General features: G+C 45.2%; 3 non-coding genes across 3 annotated transcripts; 2 read left to right on the plus strand and 1 right to left on the minus strand.

The window, feature by feature from the left end:
- Positions 1 to 7,305: 7,305 nt before the first annotated feature.
- Trnay-gua (transfer RNA tyrosine (anticodon GUA)) lies at positions 7,306 to 7,397 on the plus strand. The gene is given in 2 exon segments: positions 7,306 to 7,342; positions 7,362 to 7,397. It is a non-coding gene; the product is annotated as a tRNA-Tyr (tRNA).
- A 5,566-nt stretch (positions 7,398 to 12,963) lies between these two features.
- Trnay-gua (transfer RNA tyrosine (anticodon GUA)) lies at positions 12,964 to 13,055 on the plus strand. The gene is given in 2 exon segments: positions 12,964 to 13,000; positions 13,020 to 13,055. It is a non-coding gene; the product is annotated as a tRNA-Tyr (tRNA).
- An 8,332-nt stretch (positions 13,056 to 21,387) lies between these two features.
- Trnaa-agc (transfer RNA alanine (anticodon AGC)) lies at positions 21,388 to 21,460 on the minus strand. The gene has a single exon. It is a non-coding gene; the product is annotated as a tRNA-Ala (tRNA).
- Between the last annotated feature and the right edge of the window lie 3,400 nt (positions 21,461 to 24,860).

Genomic DNA, 24,860 nt, shown 5'->3' on the forward strand with positions numbered 1-24,860 from the left:
AAACGAGTACGTTTATCTAGGTCAATTACTCACGGGCACCCTGATCATAAGAAGAAATTTGCAGAGAATAAAATTGGGTTGGAGTGCATACGGCAGGCATTGCCAAATCCTGACTGGGAGCTTACCACGTCATTGAAAAAAAGGTGTACGATCATTGCATTCTACCGGTGCTAACATATGGGGCAGAAACTTGGAGGTTAACAAAGAATCTCCAGACCAGTTAAGGACCGCACAGAGATCGATGGAACGAAATATCTTAGGAGTAACGTTAAGAGACAGGAAGAGAGTGGTGTGGATCAGAGAACAAACGGGGATAGCCGATTATTCTAGTTGTCATTAAGCGGAAGAAATGGAGCTGGGCAGGCCATGTAATGCGTAGGATGGATAACCGATGAACCATTAAGGTTACAAAATCTATAGCAAGAGAAGGGAAGCGCAGTCGAGGACGGCAGAAAACCAGGTGGGATCATGAAGTTAGGAAATTTGCAGGCGCAAGTATGAATACGCTAGCGCAAGACAGGGGTAATTGGACATCGCAGAGAGAGGCCTTCGTCCTGCAGTGGACATAAATATAGGATGATGATGATGATGATGATGATGATGATGATGATGTAGCCATTCTGGGGGTTCACCTTGGGCTCTGAAACAAGTCTTGTAGATCACACTCTCAACAAAATAGTGGTAGAGGAGTACGTTTATCTCGGTCAATTACTCACAGGGGATCCTGATCATGAGAAAGAAATTTACAGAAGAATAAATTCGGTTGGAGTGCATACGGCAGGCATTGCGAAATCCTGACTGGGAGCTTACCACTGTCGTTGAAAAGAAAGTGTACAACCATTGCATTCTACCGGTGCTAACATACGGGCAGAAACTGCAGAAAATTTAAGTCCTGCAGTGGACTTAAATATAGGCTGATGATGATGATGATCATGAGGTTGCCTTTTGGGGGTTCACCTTGGGCTCTGAACAAGTCTCGCTTGTAGATCACACTCTCAACTAAATAGTGTCTTGCTAAGTGAGTTTGTATATGAGCATGCCTAATATCCATCCTCGTATTCCATACGCTATGCATGCAAAGCAACATTAGCAAATCACTCGGCACTTCCCCTGTATCCGCACATGGCAGAAAACGGATTCCAAAAGGGCTTAATGGCAATTCTTTTTAAGAGTTGTTTGCAAGACATCCCACAGAAATACGGAATCGTGGCAGTCTAGAAAAATATGTTCTATTGTTTCCGGTTCCTGAAGATTAAACAGTTTACTCACCAAGGCACAAAAAGACCTTTACTTTGTAACCACGGCTTGACAGGGAGAGTGTCTCTGTGTATTTGAAAAAAGAATGTTTTAACTGAGGGCCTGATCGGCATTTTTTAACACGCTTCAACAGTACCTATAGCTTGTCGACAGCTCGATAGACAAATGTTGGTAAGAATACATCAAGAATATCACAATACAAACGCTTTTTCGTAACTTGAGACAAGTATTCATGTGAAAATCTTGCCTTGAGCAAGCGTATAGACATAACCACTTCACTCAAATAAGAACTAAGCGGTCCTGCTTACAAAGAAAACGATGATACAACAAAATCAGATAGATAATGCTGTAATCGTGCTTGGATCACAGTTCTCAAAAATACATCAGCTTTATCCCGCACAAAGAAGAATCTGCTTACCAACTGCTTGAAGAACAGATGCGAGAGCCCTAGACGCCCATTTTTCACCTTATGAAACAAATTGCACCGGCTGGTGCGCTCCCACTGCGATCCATATATAAAAGTCGCAAATACTCGGAGGATTTTTTGAACCTAACTTCTGGCCATGGTCAACACTTTCAACACGTAAAACACTTTGGCAGTTTAAAAAAATATTGTAAACGGAAGCTCTTGCAAATACTAAAAAGTTTGGCCACCCCATTTATCGGTAGTACTTTTAATGCGTTTGTTTTCCTCAGACCAATATTCTTCCGCATTTCGATAATAATTTATTGGAACTCCGAGATACTTTCCTGGGAAACTGTCTAATTCATATTGCAGTACACATCGGGTGTGCTCTGCCAGGTGCCATGCCAAAATGCGAGGCATGTGGGCAAACTGACTGCGCTACCTGTTGCTGTGCAGAAAGCTATAGCTATTTTGACACCTTCTTCCACGCTTTTCTTATCAGTACAAAACACAGCTATGTCGTCCGCATACGCCAGAACCCCAATTTCACTTTCTCAAAAATGTATAGCCTCGAATAGCTGGTGTTGAAACTGAACTTTACTAAGCAAAAGGGTTCCAGGTAAATCGCAAATTGAAGAGGAGACAAAGGACATCCTTGTTTCACACTTGACCGCACTGGAATTAAATCAATTAATTCTTTGTTTATCACTAATTTGGCTGTACAATCATCACACAACATTTTCACACCTTCAGTAATCACAGATCCAACATTTACATGCTCCAGCAGTAAAAACAAAACTTCATGTACAACTTTATCGAACGCTTTACGTAAGTCCAACTGAATCATGGCTACGCGCTTATGCATTGCCTCACATCATTCCAGAATACTTCTAGCTATGTGTATGTTTGTAACAATTGTTCTACCTTTAATACCACACGTTTGATGCGGGCCAACAAGGGACTGAATAACACTTTGCAGCCGTCTAGCTAACACTTTCATGTATATATTGTAGTCTGTATTGGTCAAACTAATGGGACTGTAAGACTCGACTGAAAGTAACCTTGCAGGGTCATCAGTTTTGGGTATCAGTACAACATGCGCTGTTAAACAAGAGGGGTGCTTCCTTTTTTTCAGAACATTTAGTGATCACTCGATGTAACGCCATTGCCATTTCTGTCCTAAAAAAGTTCTACATGGCTGCACCCAATCCATCAGGCCCGGGTGACTTGCCGTTACTTAATTCATCTATTGCCCCTTCAATTTCTGCCACGGTAATTTCAGATTCGAGAGACTCTCTAACTGTGTCTTCAAATCTTGGCATAAGGGACAGAAAGTCAACTCGGAAGCGCTTTGGGTCATCAATTTTTGGCCAAGGAGCTCTGTGTAAAATTCAACGAATGCAAGTGAATTTTGCTTTCTTGGGTAATTTTGTTATGATATCGAATTTCATTTATCGCTTTATGTGCTGCACGCTTCTTTTCTTGACTAAGCACAAGCTTAGTGTGCGTTTCGCCTAGCCACAGTATTTCAGTACGCGCCTTTATCATTGCGCCGCATTTATCTTCATCGATCAACTCGAACTTTGCTTTCACCTCTTTTATTTCTTTTTTAAACGCTCCAGGCACTTCATTTTCTACGCCTAACATATACTCCAGCTCACTGCGTAACTGTTTCTCTCGTTGCCTTGCCTTGTGACTTAATACACACGCTCTGTCAATTGCAGCTATTTTTATATCACATTTAAACTGCTCCCACACTGATATTAAGCTGTTAGTTTTACTATGCAAGGCATAGAGATACGCTTCCAGAAAATGCATTCACGCGAACCTTATGATTACGTTCGAGCGCCCGCGGCAAAAGAAACCACCTAGAAACATGGTACGTGCGAGCGGCGCATGGCGGCGACAGCGCTCGAGCACTGGGCTTGGGCGCAAATAGAAACACGCAGCCCGGCGGAGCACGCGCCAACCCCCTTTCCTTCCCTTTCCCTCTCTGCGACACACCAAACGACCCTGAATTGTCGAGCGCGTCACGTTATCCGGCGCAGCTTTCCCCGCACCTGCTCTTTCTCTCTTTCCTTCCTTCCTTCTGTCTTGCTTTATTTCTTGTCCCTGCTTTAGCGTTACGTCGCCGGCGCAGGCTGGCGTACACAACGTATTGCCGCCGTCGAAGCGAGTTATGCATGACGCGTGTACTGCACCGGGACGCACCTTTCGCGCTTTCCTAACAACACTCGGCACCATCTTGAGTCGCCGTTGCGAAGCCTATGCGTGACTGCCGAACTGCATGGCGCCGGTTGGTGCGAATGTTGACCATGCTTTATAGCGCACCCACCGCATCGGCTCACTTGCTATAGCATTCCGCTGCTGAGTCTAAAGACGCGGGTTCAATTCCTAGATTCGGCGACACCATTCAGGCGCATCAGGAACGCATAGGTACACCGAGCTTCCTCTTTACACAAAAATCTCCAGGCGGCAAAATTACCCTTCGCTATCCCCGTATGCCCTCTGCAATATTGAAATATTAGGTTTAAGACATAAAACAACACAATACAGCATACTTTTGCGGAAGTTGTGTACATAAAGGATTTAGTTATCAAATATCTCTGCATTTGTGCTGGATATCTGAGTACCTGACTGCGCATCTATCATTCCCTCCGCCCGCCAATGCCCCAGCTTAAATCCGGCCACATTCCAAGTTTCCAAGTACAGTTTGCTGCTCTCTGGAATAACATTGCATATTCATAGCGGAAAGATGGTTGACTGTCATAAGCGCTGCAGAATAATTTACCGGACCGTATAAGTCTAAAAGGCAGGCAATGTAAAGTGATTGTAGAATTACATATTCGCCAAAACTCTGAAAAAGCGTCCGCAGTTAATGTCTCTCACAAATCCAACCGTGCTTAGTTGACACTATGGTCTCTAAATCATAGTGCGCATTGTGAAATGCGGAATCGTTTTGTATTAACGCAAACAACATAATGATTATTACTTTCTTGATCATCAAGATCCCTGAACACGAGCTTTATTCGGGTTGACTCTACATGCCATATTTACACTACCAGAGAATACACATTTGGCACATAGTAAGTCTTATTCATCTTCCAGTGTGGTGACATGGAAGCGGCACTTATTTGTCTTCATTGCGGACAACGATTTAGGCGGTGGCATTTTCCTTTGGTGTTTCTACCAACATCCTTCCGCGCATTTCCTTCAGGGCGCGGTGCTTACTGTGGCACTTCGTTCGCGATGCGCTTGATCGAAGAATACGACACATTACGATTCGATGAGCTCACAAATAAATCGCCGCGGTTACTGCATTTTGATTACACAGGATTATCGTCACATATCTCTTGCCCCACTTTATTGGATTTGATTAGATTATCTTACCCAGTGGCAGCCGACAATCGGTATTTATTAGCTATCGTGCGACGCGATTTCTTCATTTTAATAACTTTCTCAGAGCCAACATCACCATTGTGTCCCACATTCGCTTACGCTGTCTTCCGTCCTTTTTCTTAACATTCAATTTCTTTTCTCATGTAACCACATTTAAGCACGTCTGTCAACTTGCGTCCTCAAACGCTTTTTTTTTCTGCTCGCTAGTGCGCTCGTCACTTATCTGTTAGCTGAGTCATCGCACAGGTGCCCAAAAGTTTGCCATAGGCAATATTCGTTAGTTGCATCAAAATGTCGAGGCAGAAACCTGCCAAAGGACATCTCTTAGTAACTTTGTGCTGACTGTTTGCTGCAACGCTGGCGATGAAGTTTTGTAGGCTTCATGGCTTTGGATTCATCACAACAAATTGGGGTATGTTCAACGCGGTGGCAAAATCCAAACGGGGCTGAAGGCTTCCCCGCATAAACTTTATTAGATATATAAACCCAGCACCGGGATCATCGATGGCAGGCTGACCGTACAATATTCTAACCACGCCACGCGTGTCCAAAAGAGCTAGCACATGCTACCGGGTGTAAGTGGTTTGTTCGCGCACCCTTGTTTGTAGTTCTGCACATTCTTGGTGTTCGGTGAAAGGTGAACTGAACCGACGTACGAAAAGAGAGGAAAAACCTGTGCAGAAAAATTCTTGATGCCTATTCCTACAAAGTATTCTATCAGGTCCTGCCAACGGGGAGTCGTGTAGACAGCACTACACGATTTTAGAAACTCCCCGAATGATTATCGAACACGCCACAAGAAAATCACGAATAGAGCTAGGCTACCGATTGATGGTAAGACGACTGCACCGTCCGACATTCCCTTATTTAGGGAATGTCGGCGCTGCGCAAAAAAGGAGCGCTGCATATTTGGCCACAGTATGAATGTAGCGTAACTATTGCGCTTTTCTTTTTTGTTCCTTAAGGGCACCGGTTAAGGAAAAATTTAAAAACATGGCTTTTCTTTTTTTCTTTGCAATTTACGAAGTGTATCTCTTTACGCACTTTTTCAATATTCGCACTTTTCTTAGAAAGTTTTATTTGTGGCTGAAAAAACTGTTTTTGCCAAAGCAAGTAGTGGGTGAATACGCCCCTTTTACGAATGCGATACACAGCTTACTGCTCATTTTTCTAACAAAAAACTTCCTGCACGAAAACCACAACGCTTGTCTGGAATCAGCAATATATGAGAAATTGTCTCGCAACTGTTGCACTGCTGATTTTTCAGTCAATGCAATCCAAAGACGCAGTGCGATTTTTTTACGCGTTTGTGCTTCGGAGTGCGTGTATTCAAACGCATTTCTCCCTAGCTGCGGTCCTTGCAACATTGGATGCGGTTCTTTCTTTCTATCATAGTAGTATCGCGTTTTCCAACATTTTGAAGTCATTCGGACGCTGAAGTCTGGCCGCAGCACAATAAAATGGCGAAACGAAGTTGACCACAATCGACAATACAATGCGCAGACAGCTGCACCACAGCTCACAAAAGAGGCAAGGCAAGCAAGACGACAGGCTGAAAAGCGAAAAAAATGACCTACCATGATTACCAGACTGGCGGCTACTATAGATACGACTTGAACGGTGTTGGTGGCAATAAATGGGTGTTTTTTAGGTGTTTTCTTACTTTAAACTCAATTATCTAAAAACCAAGTTTTTTTATTACATAGGTACCATTATTTTCTGTTTCTTCCTGGATAACCAGTTGATTTTATTTCCAAGTCATCTGTATAAGTATAGGTAACTACTGTGCTAGAATTGAAAATGCGCACCTAACGGTTTTTGTGTTACAAATTTTGAAATATGCAAATAAAGCCTGAATTTAGGTATTAGTGTGAACGATTTCACCAAAAAAGCCATTGTAGTCTGATTTTATTAAATCAAGTACATTTGAAAGAGCGTGAAATTTAGAAGAAAATGATATATGCATTATACAGATACCTCTTTTAGCTGCTGAGAAAACGGTTCCTCACCATGGTCAGAATGCATGGGAAGCATAGGGCTTACCCTGTGGCCTTAAGAGTGATTAGAATGTCTCAGCGTACGGTTAAGCGCCAGCCGACGTTCAAGCCCGTCTTCGCTCGGCTAAAGATTCGGCGACACCGGTGAACCTGTTTCGGGCCGATCCTCAGCAACGCCTTCCTTCAGTTAACTGGGTCATACCGTCCGCTGTCTGTGCCTGCTCTTTAAGAGACCCTGCTTCCGTTCCGTCGATAGCTCAGTTGGTAGAGCGGTGGACTGTAGAGGCACCTCCAAGACAGGCATCCATAGGTCGCTGGTTCAAATCCGGCTCGACGGATATTTTTTTTTTCTTTGCGATGCAAATCAACTGAGTGTTTCTTGTGCCTTGTGATTGAGCAAGAAATGCTAACGTCGGTTCTCCTCATGCAAAAAGGCAAATATTCCCACGCTTGTCTTCTGCTTTGTGCAGCGAAACCAACGCCTCTATGTTCGCATCTGTCGAGCAAGCATGGCAATGTAAACCTTTAAAATTGCAGTAAATCGCACATGCATGACCACACCCGTCCACCCACTGATTTCAAATCGCTTGAGTACTGATTCACTGTACCACACGCGGCAACAAAACAGCTCCTATGGGCTGCGTCGTGTGGCACGTGGATGAAGTGTTTGGAAGTCCTAGCTACCGTTTTACAACTCTTGATTAGAGAATGTGCTGATTTAGTTTTCCTTTTTCTAAACATTCAGTGATGTTGCCTCGTCATGTCGCAGTTGTAGTTTTATCCTCATCTTACAGTCCATGAGGTTGTCGTCGTTGTTGCGTAGAAATAGACAGCACTGCACTAAGTAGGGCACTGAGGAAGGTCGACTATTCGGCTATATTGTTACCGGTTGTCTTTAAAGGAAGGCCCCTTTCAAATATATTAATTTGGAGGTGTTGAAAGAAGTCGCCCATCTAAAAACTCTGGCCGTGAATGCTTTCGGAGACGGAGGATTCGCTGAACACTGTGATGCGTTTTGTACAATATCTGTTCGAATGCGAAAAAAAATTGTCAGGATAAAATTTCATAATGCATAAAGCACCTTAAACACAGCGAACTATTAAGACTTAGCGCGCTTATGTGAACGTTACTTTACCCAAGGGGACAAACAAGCTGAAACCCTTTCTTGTGAGTGTATATAAAAGCGCCATATTGCAGTTCACCATAGCTGCGCACAACGGAGTGGCTACTTCGAATTTTTCACAAATGAGTATTGCGGCATTGTGAAGAAAAAAACACGAATGCAGAAAGGCTCACAATGATTTGTAACGCGTTTATCACTGGCACAAGAAAGCCGCGGAGGTGCTGGGTATCGATCCCAGTACCTCTCGCATGCTAAGCGAGCACTCCACCATCTGAGCTCCACCCCCGACAAGATTACGCGTTATCCGTGTCGCTACCGTATTGTCCTCTTTGCGTGAAACTAGGTCGAAGGAAAGCGAACGAGGGAGGTGAGGGCGGGGCGGGGCGGGGCGGGGCGACGACCGGTTGCCGCATAAATCTCGCTTCGCATAATAAAGAGATGGCCTATAGCTCGGAAGACGTCTTTTGGATTGCGGTGCGAATCAGAACATCGTCGTCGCACTGACGTAAACGGGCACGCTTGTATTCCATAAACAAGGAATTATATTTAACTTGATAGGCCGTTCAGTGACGCAGAAAAGCCGTCGTTGTGTCTGCGTAGGCGCCGGCATCGTTGGCGGAAACAATCATGCCGAACCACATCATTCCAAACCACCCCGATCTGCCAGGCCGTTCGCATGACGCAAGTCGTTAGTGAACAAAAATTTCATTTCTCATAGCAAGATCTGTCAGAAAAATCGCAAAGTACGATTTAGACACAACCTACAGACGTTATATCGTCGTATTGCATTTTGAATGTATCAGAAAAATATGTGATAAGCAGCCAGGGATCTTTGATTTCTATTGCATTCTACTCTAAATGCAAAGCTTAAACGTCTACCAAATATTTAACTTTGCTATGAAAGTGGTGCAAAAATCACAAGTGGCGTCCCTTGACGATGAAACAGCGTGCACGAATCGGTGTACTTTCACGTAACCAAACACCAGCGTAGGGGGAGTTCTTTTGCTTGGTTATAATAACTTATTGCCTAAAATTGTATCTTCAGTGCTTCTGCTAAGTTTAATGCAGAACCTGAGGACTCTGGTCGAGCTAAGGGGACACATTTCTACGATGCTATTTGCATAATCAGCTACAGCTAGCACAAGAGAGCAGTAATTGGAGATCGCATGGAGAGGCATTCGTCCTGCAGTGCAAAAAAATATACACTGATGATGATGATAATGATGATGATGACTTACATAACATGGTACCCGGTGAGCAAAACTATATGAACCATACGCTCAACGAAAAAATTCAGTTTGTTCGTAATGCAATCGCACAAACTATAAATTAATTAGTGCACTAGAAGGTTCGCAATACCATTTTAGTACTGCAGTGCATGATTTACATTCAACGGGCAATATCAAGATAGTCTATATCGCAGAATCTCGACTGTGTGTATTTTTACTCGCTGGAGTACGTCACACTTCTCGGTCTTGTTCATCATTTTAGGCGAAGGAACATTCTAAGGACCAAAAACTTAATTCAATACAGGGAAATGCAATGTTTGCATACGATTCATGCCCATTCATGCGAGCAAACCACTACCATTACTTAGTTGTCCATTAAATGAGAAAACACCACTTCCGCCTAACTTCCTCAATAAACTAAACGGCCAAATAGAAGATATGACTGTTTGGGTGAAAGCAATTGTGTACAAAGACCAAAGTCAATGAGCAAATTTCAACGAAGCCAGGAGTACAATCGGCAGTGCCTTTCCCGAGCTTAGTTTTCTTCTCGGTTACTTTACACTCACATCAATCTCTAAAGAAAGGCCAGTGTCACCATAGTTTAGAAAGACCAAACACTTACCCCCTTCCAAAGACCAAAGTTTGGCCTAACCGATGGCGCAAATAACTCCACCGCGGCTGCCTGCAGCAACATACTGTGTCATTCAGCAAACGAGTGCGCCATCCGAAAGAGCCTCCATTTTGTCCGAGTACTGGCAGCACGTATCAGGAGCTATTCACAGAACCGACACTCCCAATTCAAAACGACGGCAGATGATGGCGTCGTGCCCATTCAGACGCCATCATCTGCCGTCATTTTTATTGGTAGTGTCGGTTCCGTGAATAGCTCGATATCCGCTGCGTGCGACCGCGGTTTCGCCGCCTTGGTCACGCTCATACAGGTGTATATCTTGGGATGTTGGCGCGTGTTTGAGCGGATCATCCACTAGAATATAATTGTAGTCGAAGCAAAGGTCCATGGGAGGAATTGCAGATAGTTATAGTACTGATTCCAGATGTAAAAAGCCTGACGTCCTAAACTGCGGACTTAACTAGAACAGCATGGAAGCCAAAAAGGAAAATATATAGCTAGATCGACGCGACTGATGTGTTTTATTAATCGCTGTTCCACGAAAGTCAGTAAATCTGGAAATAAATTAGTGGACCTTTCACATGCAAATATCCGATTCACCTAAATCCTTTGTTCGTTACTGATGGAATATAGACTGCGCCGTGTTATATGCAACATGCGTGAAACAAGCTTAGGAGTGGAGAAAAGGTTAGCGCAGAAACTCCCCCGAGAGCTGGTTTCAGTGTCTTGTGCGTATAAGCATTCCCAGGTTTGGTTTGGTAAGCATTTCCATGCGGAATGGTTTCAGATGCGAAGCATCCTATGGTCGAGGCTATGTCACACCCTCCCTCCCTCCTTCCGCCGTGCGGCGCCCACACCCCTACTGCGCATGCGCACCCTCCTCCCCCTCCTCTCCTCTCCTTGTCTCATCACCTCTCCTCTCGGCATTCCACCTCTCCTCTCCGACGCTCCTTTCCTCTCCTGATTGCGCAGCGAATGGCAACACCTGCGGCTCCGCGCGCGATAATGCGAAGCAGCTTAGGTTAGAGGCGCGACGGTAGGCGCCCCAGAGGCACCGGCAACAGTCACCAACGCCGCCCGCGTTCGGTGCGAACGCGGGCAAAACGCCGACGGCGTCGACAACAGTTTTGCGCGTTGCTGGTGCTGCTGCATGTCCAAGTTTATACAACTGATAAAACTACCTTCAGTCGACCCCAGGGCTGCTTCGCATACTACTCAGGGTTCCCCTACGGGAAGATGGCGTAATTTTTTTGCATTAGAAGAAGCAAGAACATAACTGTTACTTTCTTGATCGTCAAGATTCATGAACACATGCTTTATTAGGTTCCTCGTAGACTCTGCATGTCATATAGACTGTGCTCGTGTGTCCCCCTTCACTGTGTCCGTTTCGATTGTGCGCGCTAAATAATTCACTATCAATTCTTACCAACTCGCCCAACTGTCAGTTCTGCATGCCATAATTACGCTATAACAGAGTGTACATTTTGTCCACGCTAAGTTTTATTCACCGTCCCATTTCGTGACATCTAATGCGGCATGTAATTGTCTTCATTGCGCACAGCCATATCGATGGTGGCTTTTTTCTTTGCTGTCATTGCGAACATCTTTCTACGCATTTGCCTGCTGTGGGTGGTGCATACTGTGACATTTCGTTCACGATGTGTTCGATCAAAGAATAGCGCATATTACGATTCCATGAGTCCAAAAATAAAGTGCCTATGTTCCTGCATTATGACTGCGCAAGTTATATATCTTTCGCCTACATTATTCGATTTAAGAATAGTTCCTGCCCCAATAGCAACCGACAACCGGTATTTTCTAGCTCGTACGACGCGTTTCCTTCATTTCACTAACTTTCTCAGAGCCTACGTTGATATTGTGCCCCGTACTCTCTTAGGCTTTCTTACGTACTTTTTCTCAACTTTCAATTTCTCGCCCCATGTAACGACACTTAAGCACGTTGGTCAACTTGCGTCCTCAATTTTTTCGCTACTCGCACGTGCGCTCGGCACTTACCTGTTAGATGATTCACCGCACAGGTGCCTAATAGTTTACTATCGGCAATAGTCGTTAGTTTGTACTCAGGCACTAAAGTGTCGTGACAGAAAGCTGCCAAATGATGTCTATTAGCAACGTTGTGCAGATTAGCAACTTTGCTGCCACTCTGGCACTGAAGTTTTGCAGGCCTCTTGATTTTGGATTTTTCACTACCAATTGGGGTATGTTCAGTGCGGTGGCTAAAACCAAACAGTGCGGAAGATTTCCAAATATAAATTATATTAGATATTTATACCCATAGCGGGGTTCATATGGCAGGCTGACAGTACAATAATCTAATTACGCGACGCGTGTCGAGAAGACTACCGGTTGTCAGTGGTACGCCCAGGTGGCCTTGCAGTTCTGTACATATTTAGGGCTCGGTGAAAGGTGAAATGAACCCACCTATCCAAATACAGTGAAGCCCGTTCAGAAAAATTCATGAAATATGTTCATACAGAGACTTCTCTCAAGTATACCCTACAAGGAGTCGTATAGACAGTGTAATATTCCACGTTTGTATAAACTCCCCAAGTGTTTATGGAACGCGACGAACGAAAATCACGAAGTTTAGCTAGGATAAACGGTAAGCCCACTGCAACGTCGGCGACATTCTTATTCAGAGAATGTCGTCTGTCCGCTAAACCGGCTCTACATATTTGGTCACAGTATAAATACAGCGTAATTAATGCGCTTTTTTTTCTCCCATAAATCTTGTGGGAATTTCTTAGCGTCCCGTTAAGTGTCGGCCGATGTTCAAGCCACTCTGCGCTTGGTAAAAATTTCGGCGGCACTGGTAAACCAGTTTGACGCCGAATCTTTCAGTTAACTGGGTCATACCGCTATCAGGAAGCGCCTGCTGTTTAAGAGGCGCTGTTGCCGTTCCGTCGATAGCTCAGTTGGTAGAGCGGTGGACTGTAGAGGCACCTTGAAGACAGGCATCCATAGGTCGCTGGTTCAAATCCGGCTCGACGGATATTTCTTTTTTTCTTTTTGTCATTCTCTAAGGGCCAAATCAACGGCGTATTACTTGTTCCTCGTGATGTAGCAAGAAATGCTAACGTCGGCTCTCTGCATAAGCAAAGGGTGATCGTTTTCTCCAAGCCAAACAAAATAAACAAGAATGATCTTCTTCAAGAACTCGGGTGCAGCACTCATTCTCACTAATTGAGCCAGACTGCTTTTTTGCGATACCATTATTCCCTGTCCGACTCACTCCTACCCACTCCACCCCCGTCGAAATGCGGCTGTCACGGTCGGGATTGAACTAGCGACCTCGAGCAAAGCCATGTCCGTCAAGTTACCGCGGCAGGCCGAGAAGTGTTGATTTGACGTGCGACAGCTTCTGTAGTGTCGGCTATACACTGCGGTGGTTTAATGTGGCTGTGTGTCTGCACGCCCTGCGTCGATTGTTCGCTTAACAAATTTGCATCGTGTTTATTTCTCAGAAATAGCAGAAGCGTATCGTACGGTGCCCACAAACGCTCATTTATGTATCTATGTATATATATATGTATATATATATATATATATTTATTTATTTATTTAGTTATTTATTTATGGTAACCTACCTTACAGGCCCCGATGGGGTATTCAGTAAGGGGGCTTAGTAGAAGTTATATAAGCAATAGGGGAAAAAATTCTACAACAACGCAGACAAGAAATAGTAAACAATGAAATCATGCTACAACAGAGCAGTAGGAACGCTATCGATAATACGATGCACAGAGGGGGAGGAGGGGGAGCGCTGTATAAATAAGTCAGCAACCTGTAACACAAAAAGGTAATGTCAACAGCGTACATATTAAGAAAAATTTGAATTAAAACACCACGTGAACATGTGTAGTTTCGCAGACAACCGAACAACCCCAGAAAACAATTCACTATACATGATGAGTAGGAAGATCAAGGGTTAGCTGGTGATATGAGCAATAAGTTACTGCCGAAATTTCACTCGCTTAGCTTTTTCGACTATGCTACCGAGAAGACTGTTACATTGCCGTCTGGCACGTGCAAGTGCAGGTGAGTTAAATGCGTCAGTATTGCCGTAAGCGCGGGTGAAGCTTAGGCTATTGTATAGTCTATGTGACGTGTGTGGTGACGTATCTAAGCCTAAAATATCTTGGTGAAACTGATACTACGTATTTCTGAAATGAGCACATGAGGGTTATGTCAGGGTGATTACATAACTGTGGTAGAGAAAGGGGGAGTTTACCTTGCGTTACGCTTGAGTGGTGATTATAAGTTTGGCAAATGAAGCGAGCAGCTCTATTTTGAGTTGCTTCTAACATGCTAGTTAGATAGTTTTGATAGGGGGACCAGGTCGACCAGGACAATTCGAGTTGTTGGCGGACCAACGTTTGGAAAGCAAGGTTACGAATTAGAGACGGCGAGTTACGAAGGTTTCGACATAACTACACTAATGACGTGTCTGCTTTGGCGCATACGTTAGCAATAGGGGGGTCCTGGAGAAGTTTGGAGAGAGGGTGATGCCGAGATACCTAAATGAAGATACCTCAGATAATCTGCTGCTTTTTATACTATACGAAAAGTTCGAATTTCAACGATTTCTACTGAAAGACATTACTTTATATTTAGCCGAGTTTAAATTCATTAGACGTTTGTCACACCAATCGTTTATTAGGTTGCGGTCATCTTAAAGAATCTGGTGTTCTCTGTTAATGGATTAATATATAATGCAATCATCAGCAAATATGCACGGGGAGGATGATGTGTTATTGGGCAGGTCGTTAATATATATAGGAAACAGTACGGAACCAAGTAAGGCCCCGTGTGGTACACCTGAGGAAACATTGGAATGGGACGCAGAGAAATTGTTAACGGCAGTGAATGGCTACCTGTTCGAATGAAAATTTCGTAGCCAAGATAGAGTCAGTGAATCCAGTTTTAATGCGGATAACTTTATAAAGAAGCGACATTGGGGTCAAATGATTTTGATAAATCAAGAAAGATGCAGTCCGTTTGTAAGTTTGAGTCCATGTAAAGGTGTAGATCCATCATTTATTCTAGTAGTTGCGTCTCACATGACAAACCTCTTGTGGTCCCATGCGGCTTACTGAAAATGAAGTTATTAGATTCCAGGTGATCATAAATTGGAGGCGATAATTTGTTCCATCATTTCACAACAGATGGACGTTATTGATAAGGGTCGATAGTTTCCAACTAGGTTTCTGTCACCGTTTTATATCTATAGCAATTATATGTACACTGCAAGCCAGATTTGTGCCGTCGGCGTCGCTTTCGCCGTGAGGTTCCTTGTGACGTCAACGGCGATGAAGTCACCGCGTGCCGTATGCTGTATGTGCAAGTGAAAGCAAGCGAGGGATGCGCGCTTTCACGGGGAGCGAACGCACGGCGGAGAGCAAACGCGCGTTCTGTGCCTTGCTCCTGAAGCGCTACATAATTAAACGTCTCTTTCCTCTATTACAATCACCACATATATAGAGCAAACGCAACTTCTTCCGTCACGCGAAAGGCCGTGGGCGGACGGGAGGGAGGGAGGGGAGGCGACGCTTAGCTGCGGCACCAAATGCCTATTTATATGAAAACGTTGCGAGGCGAGAAGGTTGTAAAGACTTCCGACGCTGCTCGACGAGTGTCCCGTTCAGATCTCGTCGAACACCTCCGAGCCACCCCCAGAGGCACCGGCAACAGTCACCCATGCGAATGCGGGCAAAACGCCAATGGCGTCGACAACAATTCTGCGCGTTGCTGGTGCTGCTGCACGTGCAAGTTTATACAGCTGATAAAACTACTATCCTAACTCCGTATACTTAAACATAGGTACTATTTTGGCGGTCTTCCAATCAATAGAAATCTGACCAGTTGTTAGCGACTGCTGGAAAATGTGAAATAGAATGTTGCTTGAAACAGAAACTGTATTTTTTAGTATTTTAGAATTTATGTTATCCATACCTGGTGAAGTGGATACTTTGAGGTTAATAATTAGGTGCGCGATACCATCAGTTGACATGTCTATAGCTGTCATATACTGGCACTCTAGATCCGTAACCTCAGGCAGATCATCTACGCTTTGCATCGTGAAAATGCATTTAAAAACTGAGGGACACTAGATGTCTGGAAGAGGAAAACCGTTAGCATTGTGCAGGGATATTGTTATTATCACGACTATTAGGAGATGAATGTTGCCAGGACCTCCTGGGGCTACATTTGAGCAGCGAGGGAAGGTCTATAGAAAAATATTTATCTTTTGCATCAGTTAGAGCTTTCCAGTGTTTTTTTGCGCAATTGCGCTTGTTATAATCGCTTAGTGTAGTTGCTGTAACTCCCGCAAAACGTAAAGGATCGTTAATGGTTATTTAGAGTAAATTGTGATCATTAAAACCGTCTAGATAGGTAACCTCCCCCGTAGTCTCTGGGGCGTGTGTAAGAATGAGGTTAACAGCCTAGTGCCTCGAGTCGGTTGGTGATATCTGGGATAAATTATAGCCTATGATTAGGTTGATGAAATCTGTTGAGAAACAACAGGATGAAGACAACTTCGGCCCGTCAATTCGAGTAAGGTTAAAGTCACTAAGAAGGTAATTGAGTTTAGTCGAACAAAGCTGTGATGTTTTTTCGATGCTAGATCGTAGTTCATTAGTGAAGCAATGACTGGAGTGAGGAGGGCGGTAACAAATACAAATCAAAAGCTTCGCAAAGTAGCTGAAACATACCGCCCACAGAACATCTAGATCAAAATTTGTGTTAACGATGAGTGTAGTGATTGTTTTTTTTTAATTGCGAAGGGCACCGCCGTGTGCTTTATCAGTGCGATCACATCGGTAGACATTATAGCTGTTCGCTAAGGAAACGATTTCATTGTCGGCATTACCAGGGTGAAGACAGGTTTCGGTAAGGGCAAGGATATCACATCACAGTCATGAAGGCAGGAGGCCAGGTGATCACGCTTCGACATTACACTTGGACTATTTGTGAATGATAATGATGAGTATAGACCAATCCGATGGGATTGTGGGGTCCTGGTATTTAGCTATCCATTCTGTTCCACACCTGAGCCATAAGTGACATCATATGTGTACGTTTTGTTACCAATGCGCAACCGATCCACCGAGAGTTTAAAGGGTTTATTGTGCGTCTTTGCATGCTTGATTATTTTTTTCACGCCTGTCGTGTAGCCAAAGGAAAGTCCTCCCGAATTTAAAAATTTGAGCGTTTTAGTTTTCGCCCAGAGACCCAGATTTCTTCTTTGTCCTTAAAATAAGTCAGCTTGAGGAACAGTGGTCCGAGGAGTTCCTAAGAAGCGATTCCTAAGAAGCGAGTACCACCACATCCAACTCCAAGCAGTCCAGAGGGCCCACGACATCGCAACGGGATTTCGCCTCCCGGTGCCATCGTGGGCGGAGCCACCGACTTGACCTGAGGGAGCCGTCGGCTCCCCCTGGCCAGTTTCTCAGGACCAATAAAAGTTCTTGTCACTGTCTCTGGCAGTGATGGGTCTGTGTTTTGTATCTGAGAACTTCTCTAGTCATTGGGTTCTGTCGAACTGCGCACTTGTTGCAGGGATAACGAGTTTCTCGTAGCAGAAAGCAGTTATTTTATTTTCTGTTGTCGCCCAATCTTCATTAGCGTCATCTTCTACGCCAAAGAACATTAGATTTGAACGACGCATTCTATTTTCGGTATCATTACATCTAGATGCGATCTTTTCCATCTGCTCAGAAAAGTGGCGCAATGAGTCGAATCACCTGAGGAAATTAACGCAGGTTTTGCCTCCAGAGCAAGAATTTTCGCATTTTGCAATTTATTTCTGTTGTCGGCATCCAACTGTTTGTTCCCCACGGTTAACTTGAGATCGACATGCAGAGTCGGGATCACTTCTTTAAGCTCACGCTCTGATTCAGAAGCAGCAGCGCGACAATGATTCACTCGATTTAGATCTTCAACTAGGCTAGCTTGGCCTTCCTCAAGCTTGCGTATTCCTTCCATGTTAGCGGCTTGCGTTTCCTGTAACCGACGTAATGTATCTAAGGCGGTGGCAAAGGAATCTGCCTCAGCCTTAGTATATAGACCCGGGTTTATTTCAACGCCACCAGACATCCCAAGCAACATTTCAAATAAGGCAGAGCACATGCCGCTTGAAAAAGTCAACGAGCACTTAGCACATGAACTAAATCCACAGGGCACGACACCTTGAGCAAGGAGTAGTTGGAAGACGCAGTACCATTAAAGTAACCGAAATGCAACAGCAGTGGACGTAAGTTTGCAGTCCTTGTAGCGCTGTAGTGCCCGAAATGAATGGAGGTCGGCCAGTTTCTAAATTCCGCGCCGGGGCCTGTACTGATGAATGAAGTAGTGGCGGATGCATGTTCCCACCTCCCTGGGCTGATTGTGTCTAGTGCAGACACTAACGTTTCCTTGGCCTCTCACGTCATCTTTCCTCTTTGCCGCCCTCTCTCTCTCTGTATAGGAACTGGGACAGTGGCGAGGCCGTTATGCACTCGTTTCGCGACTGCGTCGGTTCTACGCATTCTCTCTATCTTCTCTCCCCTCCACTCCACAGTTCTATCTATGTCCCCTCTGGGCTTGGACGGTAAAAAATTGGCCGCCATCCTGGCGTGCGAATGAGAATGTCCAGCGAAACTGGATCAAACACCAACATGGTCGAGCATTGTTTGACGCAGTTCTTCTGGGGTACTATTTTGTAGGAAATATAATTCTTTGTTATGCCTTATGGACATCATCACCCGACTGCCATTTGGTCGAAAATGACCGGGCCGCGCCAATTTTGTCTGTCAATCACGCAACGTCAGAATCCGCAGAAACCGACGACGTCAAAATGACGTGACGCACTCATTACGTGGAGCATAAGGCAGCGTTTTTTAGCACTGCCGAAGTAGGCCGTCGCAGAAAGCATAAAAAGTTGCTGCCTCCTGCGTTGGCTCTTCGCTGTCGCCGATCTAGACACGGAAAGCCAGACGACGCGTTTGACATGCCGGGCGACCATTTTTGACGGAATTTTCACCTCTCGAAGGAAACGGTGCGGTTGTTGTGCGAGAAACTGGCGGGGGAACAGGAAGCGGAGCGAGCGACGGGACTATCGCTGGAGTGGAAGGTATTGTGCGTAAGGTAGTGTGTATTAACTAAATAACAAGCACTCGAGTAAGTGTCTCTCTAATGATGAAAAAATCTAACCAATTAGGGCTAGCACTGTGAATTTTAAAAATGTTAATAAGTTGCAAGCACGCCACCAAGTACCTGCCATCAGCATAAGAAAACAACACGTATTAGTGCTACTACTGTGTCATTGGTAGCACCAATAAGTGTTCATTTCTTCAGCTTCTGGTGGGCCCTGAGTGGTACGCTTGTAATTCGGTTAACATTTTGTGTCGGGGTGGACATGCCCAACTCGTGCGCTTACTTACTAAGGTCTGCAACCTCTGAACCCTACCTTTGTTGAATGATGAAGTACCTTTCCTCAGTTGCCAACTTGCCTCTCGTCAGTGGAGTACTCAGTGCACCATTTCCATCATCATGCAGGTGGCAGCAGCAACCCCCTGGAGCCGTGGCTCCTAAAACAGGTTCCAGGCCATCCTTCTACGTAAACAGCCAAGGGGAAGTACAACGCAGCACATTCCAACATATGTTCCGTAGTGGAGAGGTGTATTGGGTTCTTTACGAGCCGTTTCCGCTGTCTGCTGCGGTACCGCACCCTCCTCTACGGGCTTGATCCTGTGGCCAACATTGCCGTGACATGTGCTGTGTTGCAGAACCTTCGGCTGTCTGAGGGCGACGTAGAAGACGATGATAAAGTGATGATGACAGCAGCAGCCGCAGTAGTAGCGAGCTTGACAGTAACGGCGACCCAATGGCTTATGGTCTGCCCTGAAACAGGGGGCTCGATTGAATTATTTGACAGGGCAGGCTTACCGAGACAGTGTAATCGGCATCTTCGGCACAACCCGTTCGCAGCACATGTATTACTTGAGGAGTGTGTGGCTGCATTTGCGACGTCAACAGCAGTGGGAGCCTTGATAGGTGCATACACGCTGTTGTAGTGTCAGCAAGATGTGGTGGCCTTGTGGTGCGAGGTTAGAAAAATAAAAATAAGAAATAGAGCTTTTCTTCTGCTCCTTCCATCTGGCCTCTTTCTCTCTTTCGATCGCCGACTCTCACTTTGTTGTAGTGGACCTAACCTCGGTCCCTGCAACCCACCCCAACAGCAAATAAAGTTTGTTTATTCTAAATGGTGAGTGAGGTGGCATCGTCATGTGGTCGTCGTCGTTTCATCCCCATCGTGAAGTCGTTGCCGTTGTCTTCGTTTTCATTGAACCGTTCTTATTCTGTCCTTGTTAGACGGCACTGCACTGAGTTGGGGGCTGAGTAAGGCCGGAAATTCGGCAATATTGTAACTAGTCGTCTTTAAACGGGATGTCCCTTTTAAAGATAATAAGTTGGGGGCATTAAACGAAGTCGCTGAAGGAAACACTCTGGCAGTAAATGCGTTCGGAGACAAAGGACTCGCTCAACTCTGTGGTGCACTATTACATTATGTAACTGCAGGCTTGAAAAAAAATGCTTGGTGGACCTTTTATAATATATAAAGCATCCTAAACACACTGAACTATTTGCACTGAGCGCGCATATGTGAGCATTAATTTTATCCAAGAGCGCCAAAAAGCAGAAAGCTTTTCCAGTTAGTGCATATAAAAGGAATTACCATTACCAAATCCTGACTGGGAGATTACCACTGTCCATCAAAACAAAAGTGTACAATGATTTCATTCTACCGGTGCTAACATATGAAGCAGAAACTTGGAGGATAACATGAAGCTCGAGAACAATTTGAGGACCAAAAAAAGAGCGATGGAACGAAAAATGTTAGGCCTAATGTTAAGAGACAGGAAGAGAGCGGTTCGGATCAGAGAAAAAATGGGGATAGCGGATATTCTAGTTGACATTAAGCGGAAAAGAGGAGCTGGTCAGGCCATGTAATGCGAAGGATGGATAACCGGTGGACCATTAGGGTTACTGAATGTATACCAACAGAAGGGAAACGCAGTCGAGGACGGCAGAAATCTAGGTGGAGTGATGAAGTTAGGAAATTCGCAGGGGCAAGTTCGAATTAGCTAGCGCAAAACAGGGTAATTGGAGATCGCAGGGAGAGGCCTTCGTCCTGCAGTGTACATAAATATAGGCGGATTATGATGGTGCATATAAAAGCATCAATTTGCATTTCATCCGAACTGCGCAAAACGGAGTGCCTACGTCGACTTTCTCACAACTCAGTACTGGGAGCGCTCTTTTCATGCCGAAAAATAAAAAAGTGGAGGTGCTGGGTATCGATCCCAGTACCTCTCGCATGCTAAGCGAGCGCTCTACCATCTGAGCTACACCCCCGACGCGATCGCTCGGTAACCGAGTCGCTAGCATATTGTGCTCTTCGCCTGAGACAAGGTCGAAGGAAATCGAACGAAAGAGGTGAAGGGAAGGTGGAGGCGACGACCGGTTGCCGCTGGAATCTCGCTTCGCATATTAAACGTCCTGTCTACCACTCGGAAGGCCTCTTCGGATTGCGGTGGATATGATGAGATTGTCTGTCACATTGGCGGAGTGTATAAATATGTCTCTTAATGACCAGAAGGACCTACCCTACCATCTGAGTACTTTTCTATACAATTGTCAAACTTGCTTTAGGGTCCCTCTAAAAGTGAATAAAGGGGCCCTGAACCACATTTATTTAAGTGGAGAAAGTCATTTGTTGACTTTCTCTCCGTGTTTGCTATCTTACTATCTTACTCGGTGTTTGCTACGGCCCCCCACGAGCAGACGCCGGTTTTCCTAATAAGCTCAACTGCGACCTAGATGTACTAATGAAAAAATGCACTGACGCCCAGATTTTACTCTTCGAAGACTTTAACTTCCCGCATATCAACTGGGATAGCTATGCACCTTCGTCACATAGTGAAACCGAAAATGATTTCCTCGAAGTATGCTTTAATTTCAACTTAACACAGCTAGTTTTAGAACCAGCCCGCGTGGTGCAGGACTCCGCCAGCATTGGAAATTAGCGACCATAAAGTAATTCACACAGTCTTTAACTTGAAGTTTCCAAAACGAGAATCATAGAATAAAATAATACGCTTATACGATAAACGCAACTTCAATGCTAATAACAACGAACTTATGTCTTTCTACCCCGATGTTACTGCTGAATTCCATAACCGCACACTTCAAGCAAATTGGTCAAACTTCCAACAAAAAATTGCTGATCTTGCTTCTAACCGCAGTCCAGTTATTCCAGCACGTACTAACAGTAATAAACTTGATTTCACAAAAAAATTACAACTCTAGAAAACAAAAAAAATTACTTTTCCGTTCCGCAAAGATAAGCCACTGTCCTGTGGCCTGGGGCAAATATTACAATGCAGAGAAAGCTTGTATCTCTGCTATAGGCCGCGAAAAGCACTCCCTATTCCATGAAAGCTTGCCTCGTGTACTAAGCAGTAACCCACAGAAATTATGGCAAGTTGTCAACCCCAAGCCACCGGACGCTATGATTATCGCCGACTATAACGATTTAGTGATACCCGAACACGAGAATACCGATGCATTTAACCTTGCGTTTTCATCGGTATTCACCCCTTAACCTGATGCTCCGCTACCGATACAATCATTGTCTGTGCAATCTGTTATGTCACCCATCGAATTAACTGAACATGGCATCCCTGTAACCTGCACCCCGACATCTTAAAATTTATTACTGAATTTCTCACTAACCGATCACACTCAGTACATATCAATGATTACACATCCGCGCCCCTCACGGTAACATCTGGCGTCCCACAAGGTAGCGTACTAGGCCCTCTGCATTTTCTTATTTATATTAACGGCCTTCCTCTCCACGTTTGCTCTCAAATCCGTATGTTCGCCGATGATTGTGTTCTATCGTATCATTACTAGCCACTTTGTTCACCACAATGTTTTACAAGATGATCTTAACAAAGTGCAAGACTAGTGCCACGACTGGCTAATGACCCTTAAGCCCAATAAATGTAAAGTAACGTGTTTCACTCGCCGGCATCAGCCCTTATACCTACCCTATAATATTACTAATACCACCTTAGAAAAAGTGGACACATTTAAATACCTCGGCGCCACCCTTTCATACGACTTATACTGGTCGGCTCATGCAACGCGCATTAATGCTTCCGCTAACCGACCACTAATTCCTGAAACGCCATCTGTCCGCCATGATACGCATCACGTTAAATTACTTGCGTTCAAGACACTCGTACGTCTGAAGCTCGAATACGTTTCCCCCATGTCGTCGCCGCCCGCAGGGGCGTCTGCGTCAGCAGGCGTTTGGTGTGTTGCGACACGGACCCGAGCACACGAGGGTTGGACCCTCCCGCGTCTAACCGTGCGCGGCTTAGCCGTGTCCGGGGAAAAGAGGATCCTGGGGGTTGAGCCAATGCTGAGTGCTTGGACCTTAAGGCCCCTTGGCGGAGGCAACACACCCCTTTGGCCTCGGCTTCACGTAGACGGCACCCCCGGACTGACCCACCCGGGGAAATCGGTGGTCGCCTTTTCCTATCCCCCTCTCCAACCTTTTGCTTTCCTGTCTCCTTTCTTTTACTCTCGTATCATCTCTTCTCTTCCGTCACTTCCTAATTTTCACAGGCGGCTTGGTTAACCTTGTGTATGTGCCCTCTCTTGGGTATCTTATATTGGGTTATAGCAGCAATGCACGGCTGGCGCCTGCAGCCTTACACGTCAAGTGCTGCAGCGTCCCTAGTTGGGCTCCGTGGTGGGTGGCCGCCATTGCCGCCGAAATAAATCAAACCAGTATGGGAACGCCTGCATTTCCCCGTTTACTTGATCGTCACCCTCACAAGAGGGGACGCACCGAAGAACTATTAAGCTTATTCAAACCAAGAGAAATTTCCCCCGTTACCAAGTAGTTCACAGTGAGAAGACCGAAAAACCAGCAAGAACCGTATCCCCTTTTCTAGTCGCAAAAGGCTTGACTGACGCCCTTGGCCCAGGTTACAAAGTCACCAAAATGGCGAGCGGGGACCTCCTGCTTGAGATCCGTGATAAAGAGCAGCACAATAAACTCAACAAGCTTGTGGCATTTGGAGACATTCCTGTTACCGTTTCACCTCACCGTTCTATGAATACCGCACGCGGAGTAGTTTCTGATGCAGATCTGATTGACATGCCCGAAACCGAACTATTGGAGGGCTGGAAAGAGCAAAATGTAACCCAACGTACAGCGTATCATTATCCGACGAGACAATAAAGAAATTCCTACAAAACACCTGATCCTGACCTTTGCCACTTGCGATCTGCCACAAACAATAGAAACCGGATACACTAAGATAGCTGTCAGACCATACATACCTAATCCAAGACGATGTTTCCAATGTCAAAGATTTGGCCATGGCTCGCAGAGCTGCCGTGGTAGACTTACATGCGCGAAATGTGGAGTCCAAGGTCATGCCTCAGATAACTGCGAAGCGACACCTCACTGTGTAAACTGTGATGGTGAACATCCAGCTTACTCCAGATCCTGTCCTAACTGGAAAAAATAAAAATAAAATATCACTCTCAAAGTGCGCGAGAACATCTCTTTCAAAGAAGCGCGTAAAAGGTGCTCACCATTCCACAGCACAACGTATGCCGATGCGACGCGTCAGGGGGCAGCGTCGCCCGGCCTCTGCCCCTTGTCCGGCCCGCGCACAGCGACGGTCGGCTGTGGCGCCCCCCCCCCGGTGGTGGCAGCAGTCCATCTTCC

Source organism: Dermacentor silvarum, chromosome 8, assembly GCF_013339745.2.
Source record: "Dermacentor silvarum isolate Dsil-2018 chromosome 8, BIME_Dsil_1.4, whole genome shotgun sequence".
In the NCBI taxonomy this organism is placed as follows: Eukaryota; Metazoa; Arthropoda; class Arachnida; order Ixodida; family Ixodidae; genus Dermacentor; species Dermacentor silvarum.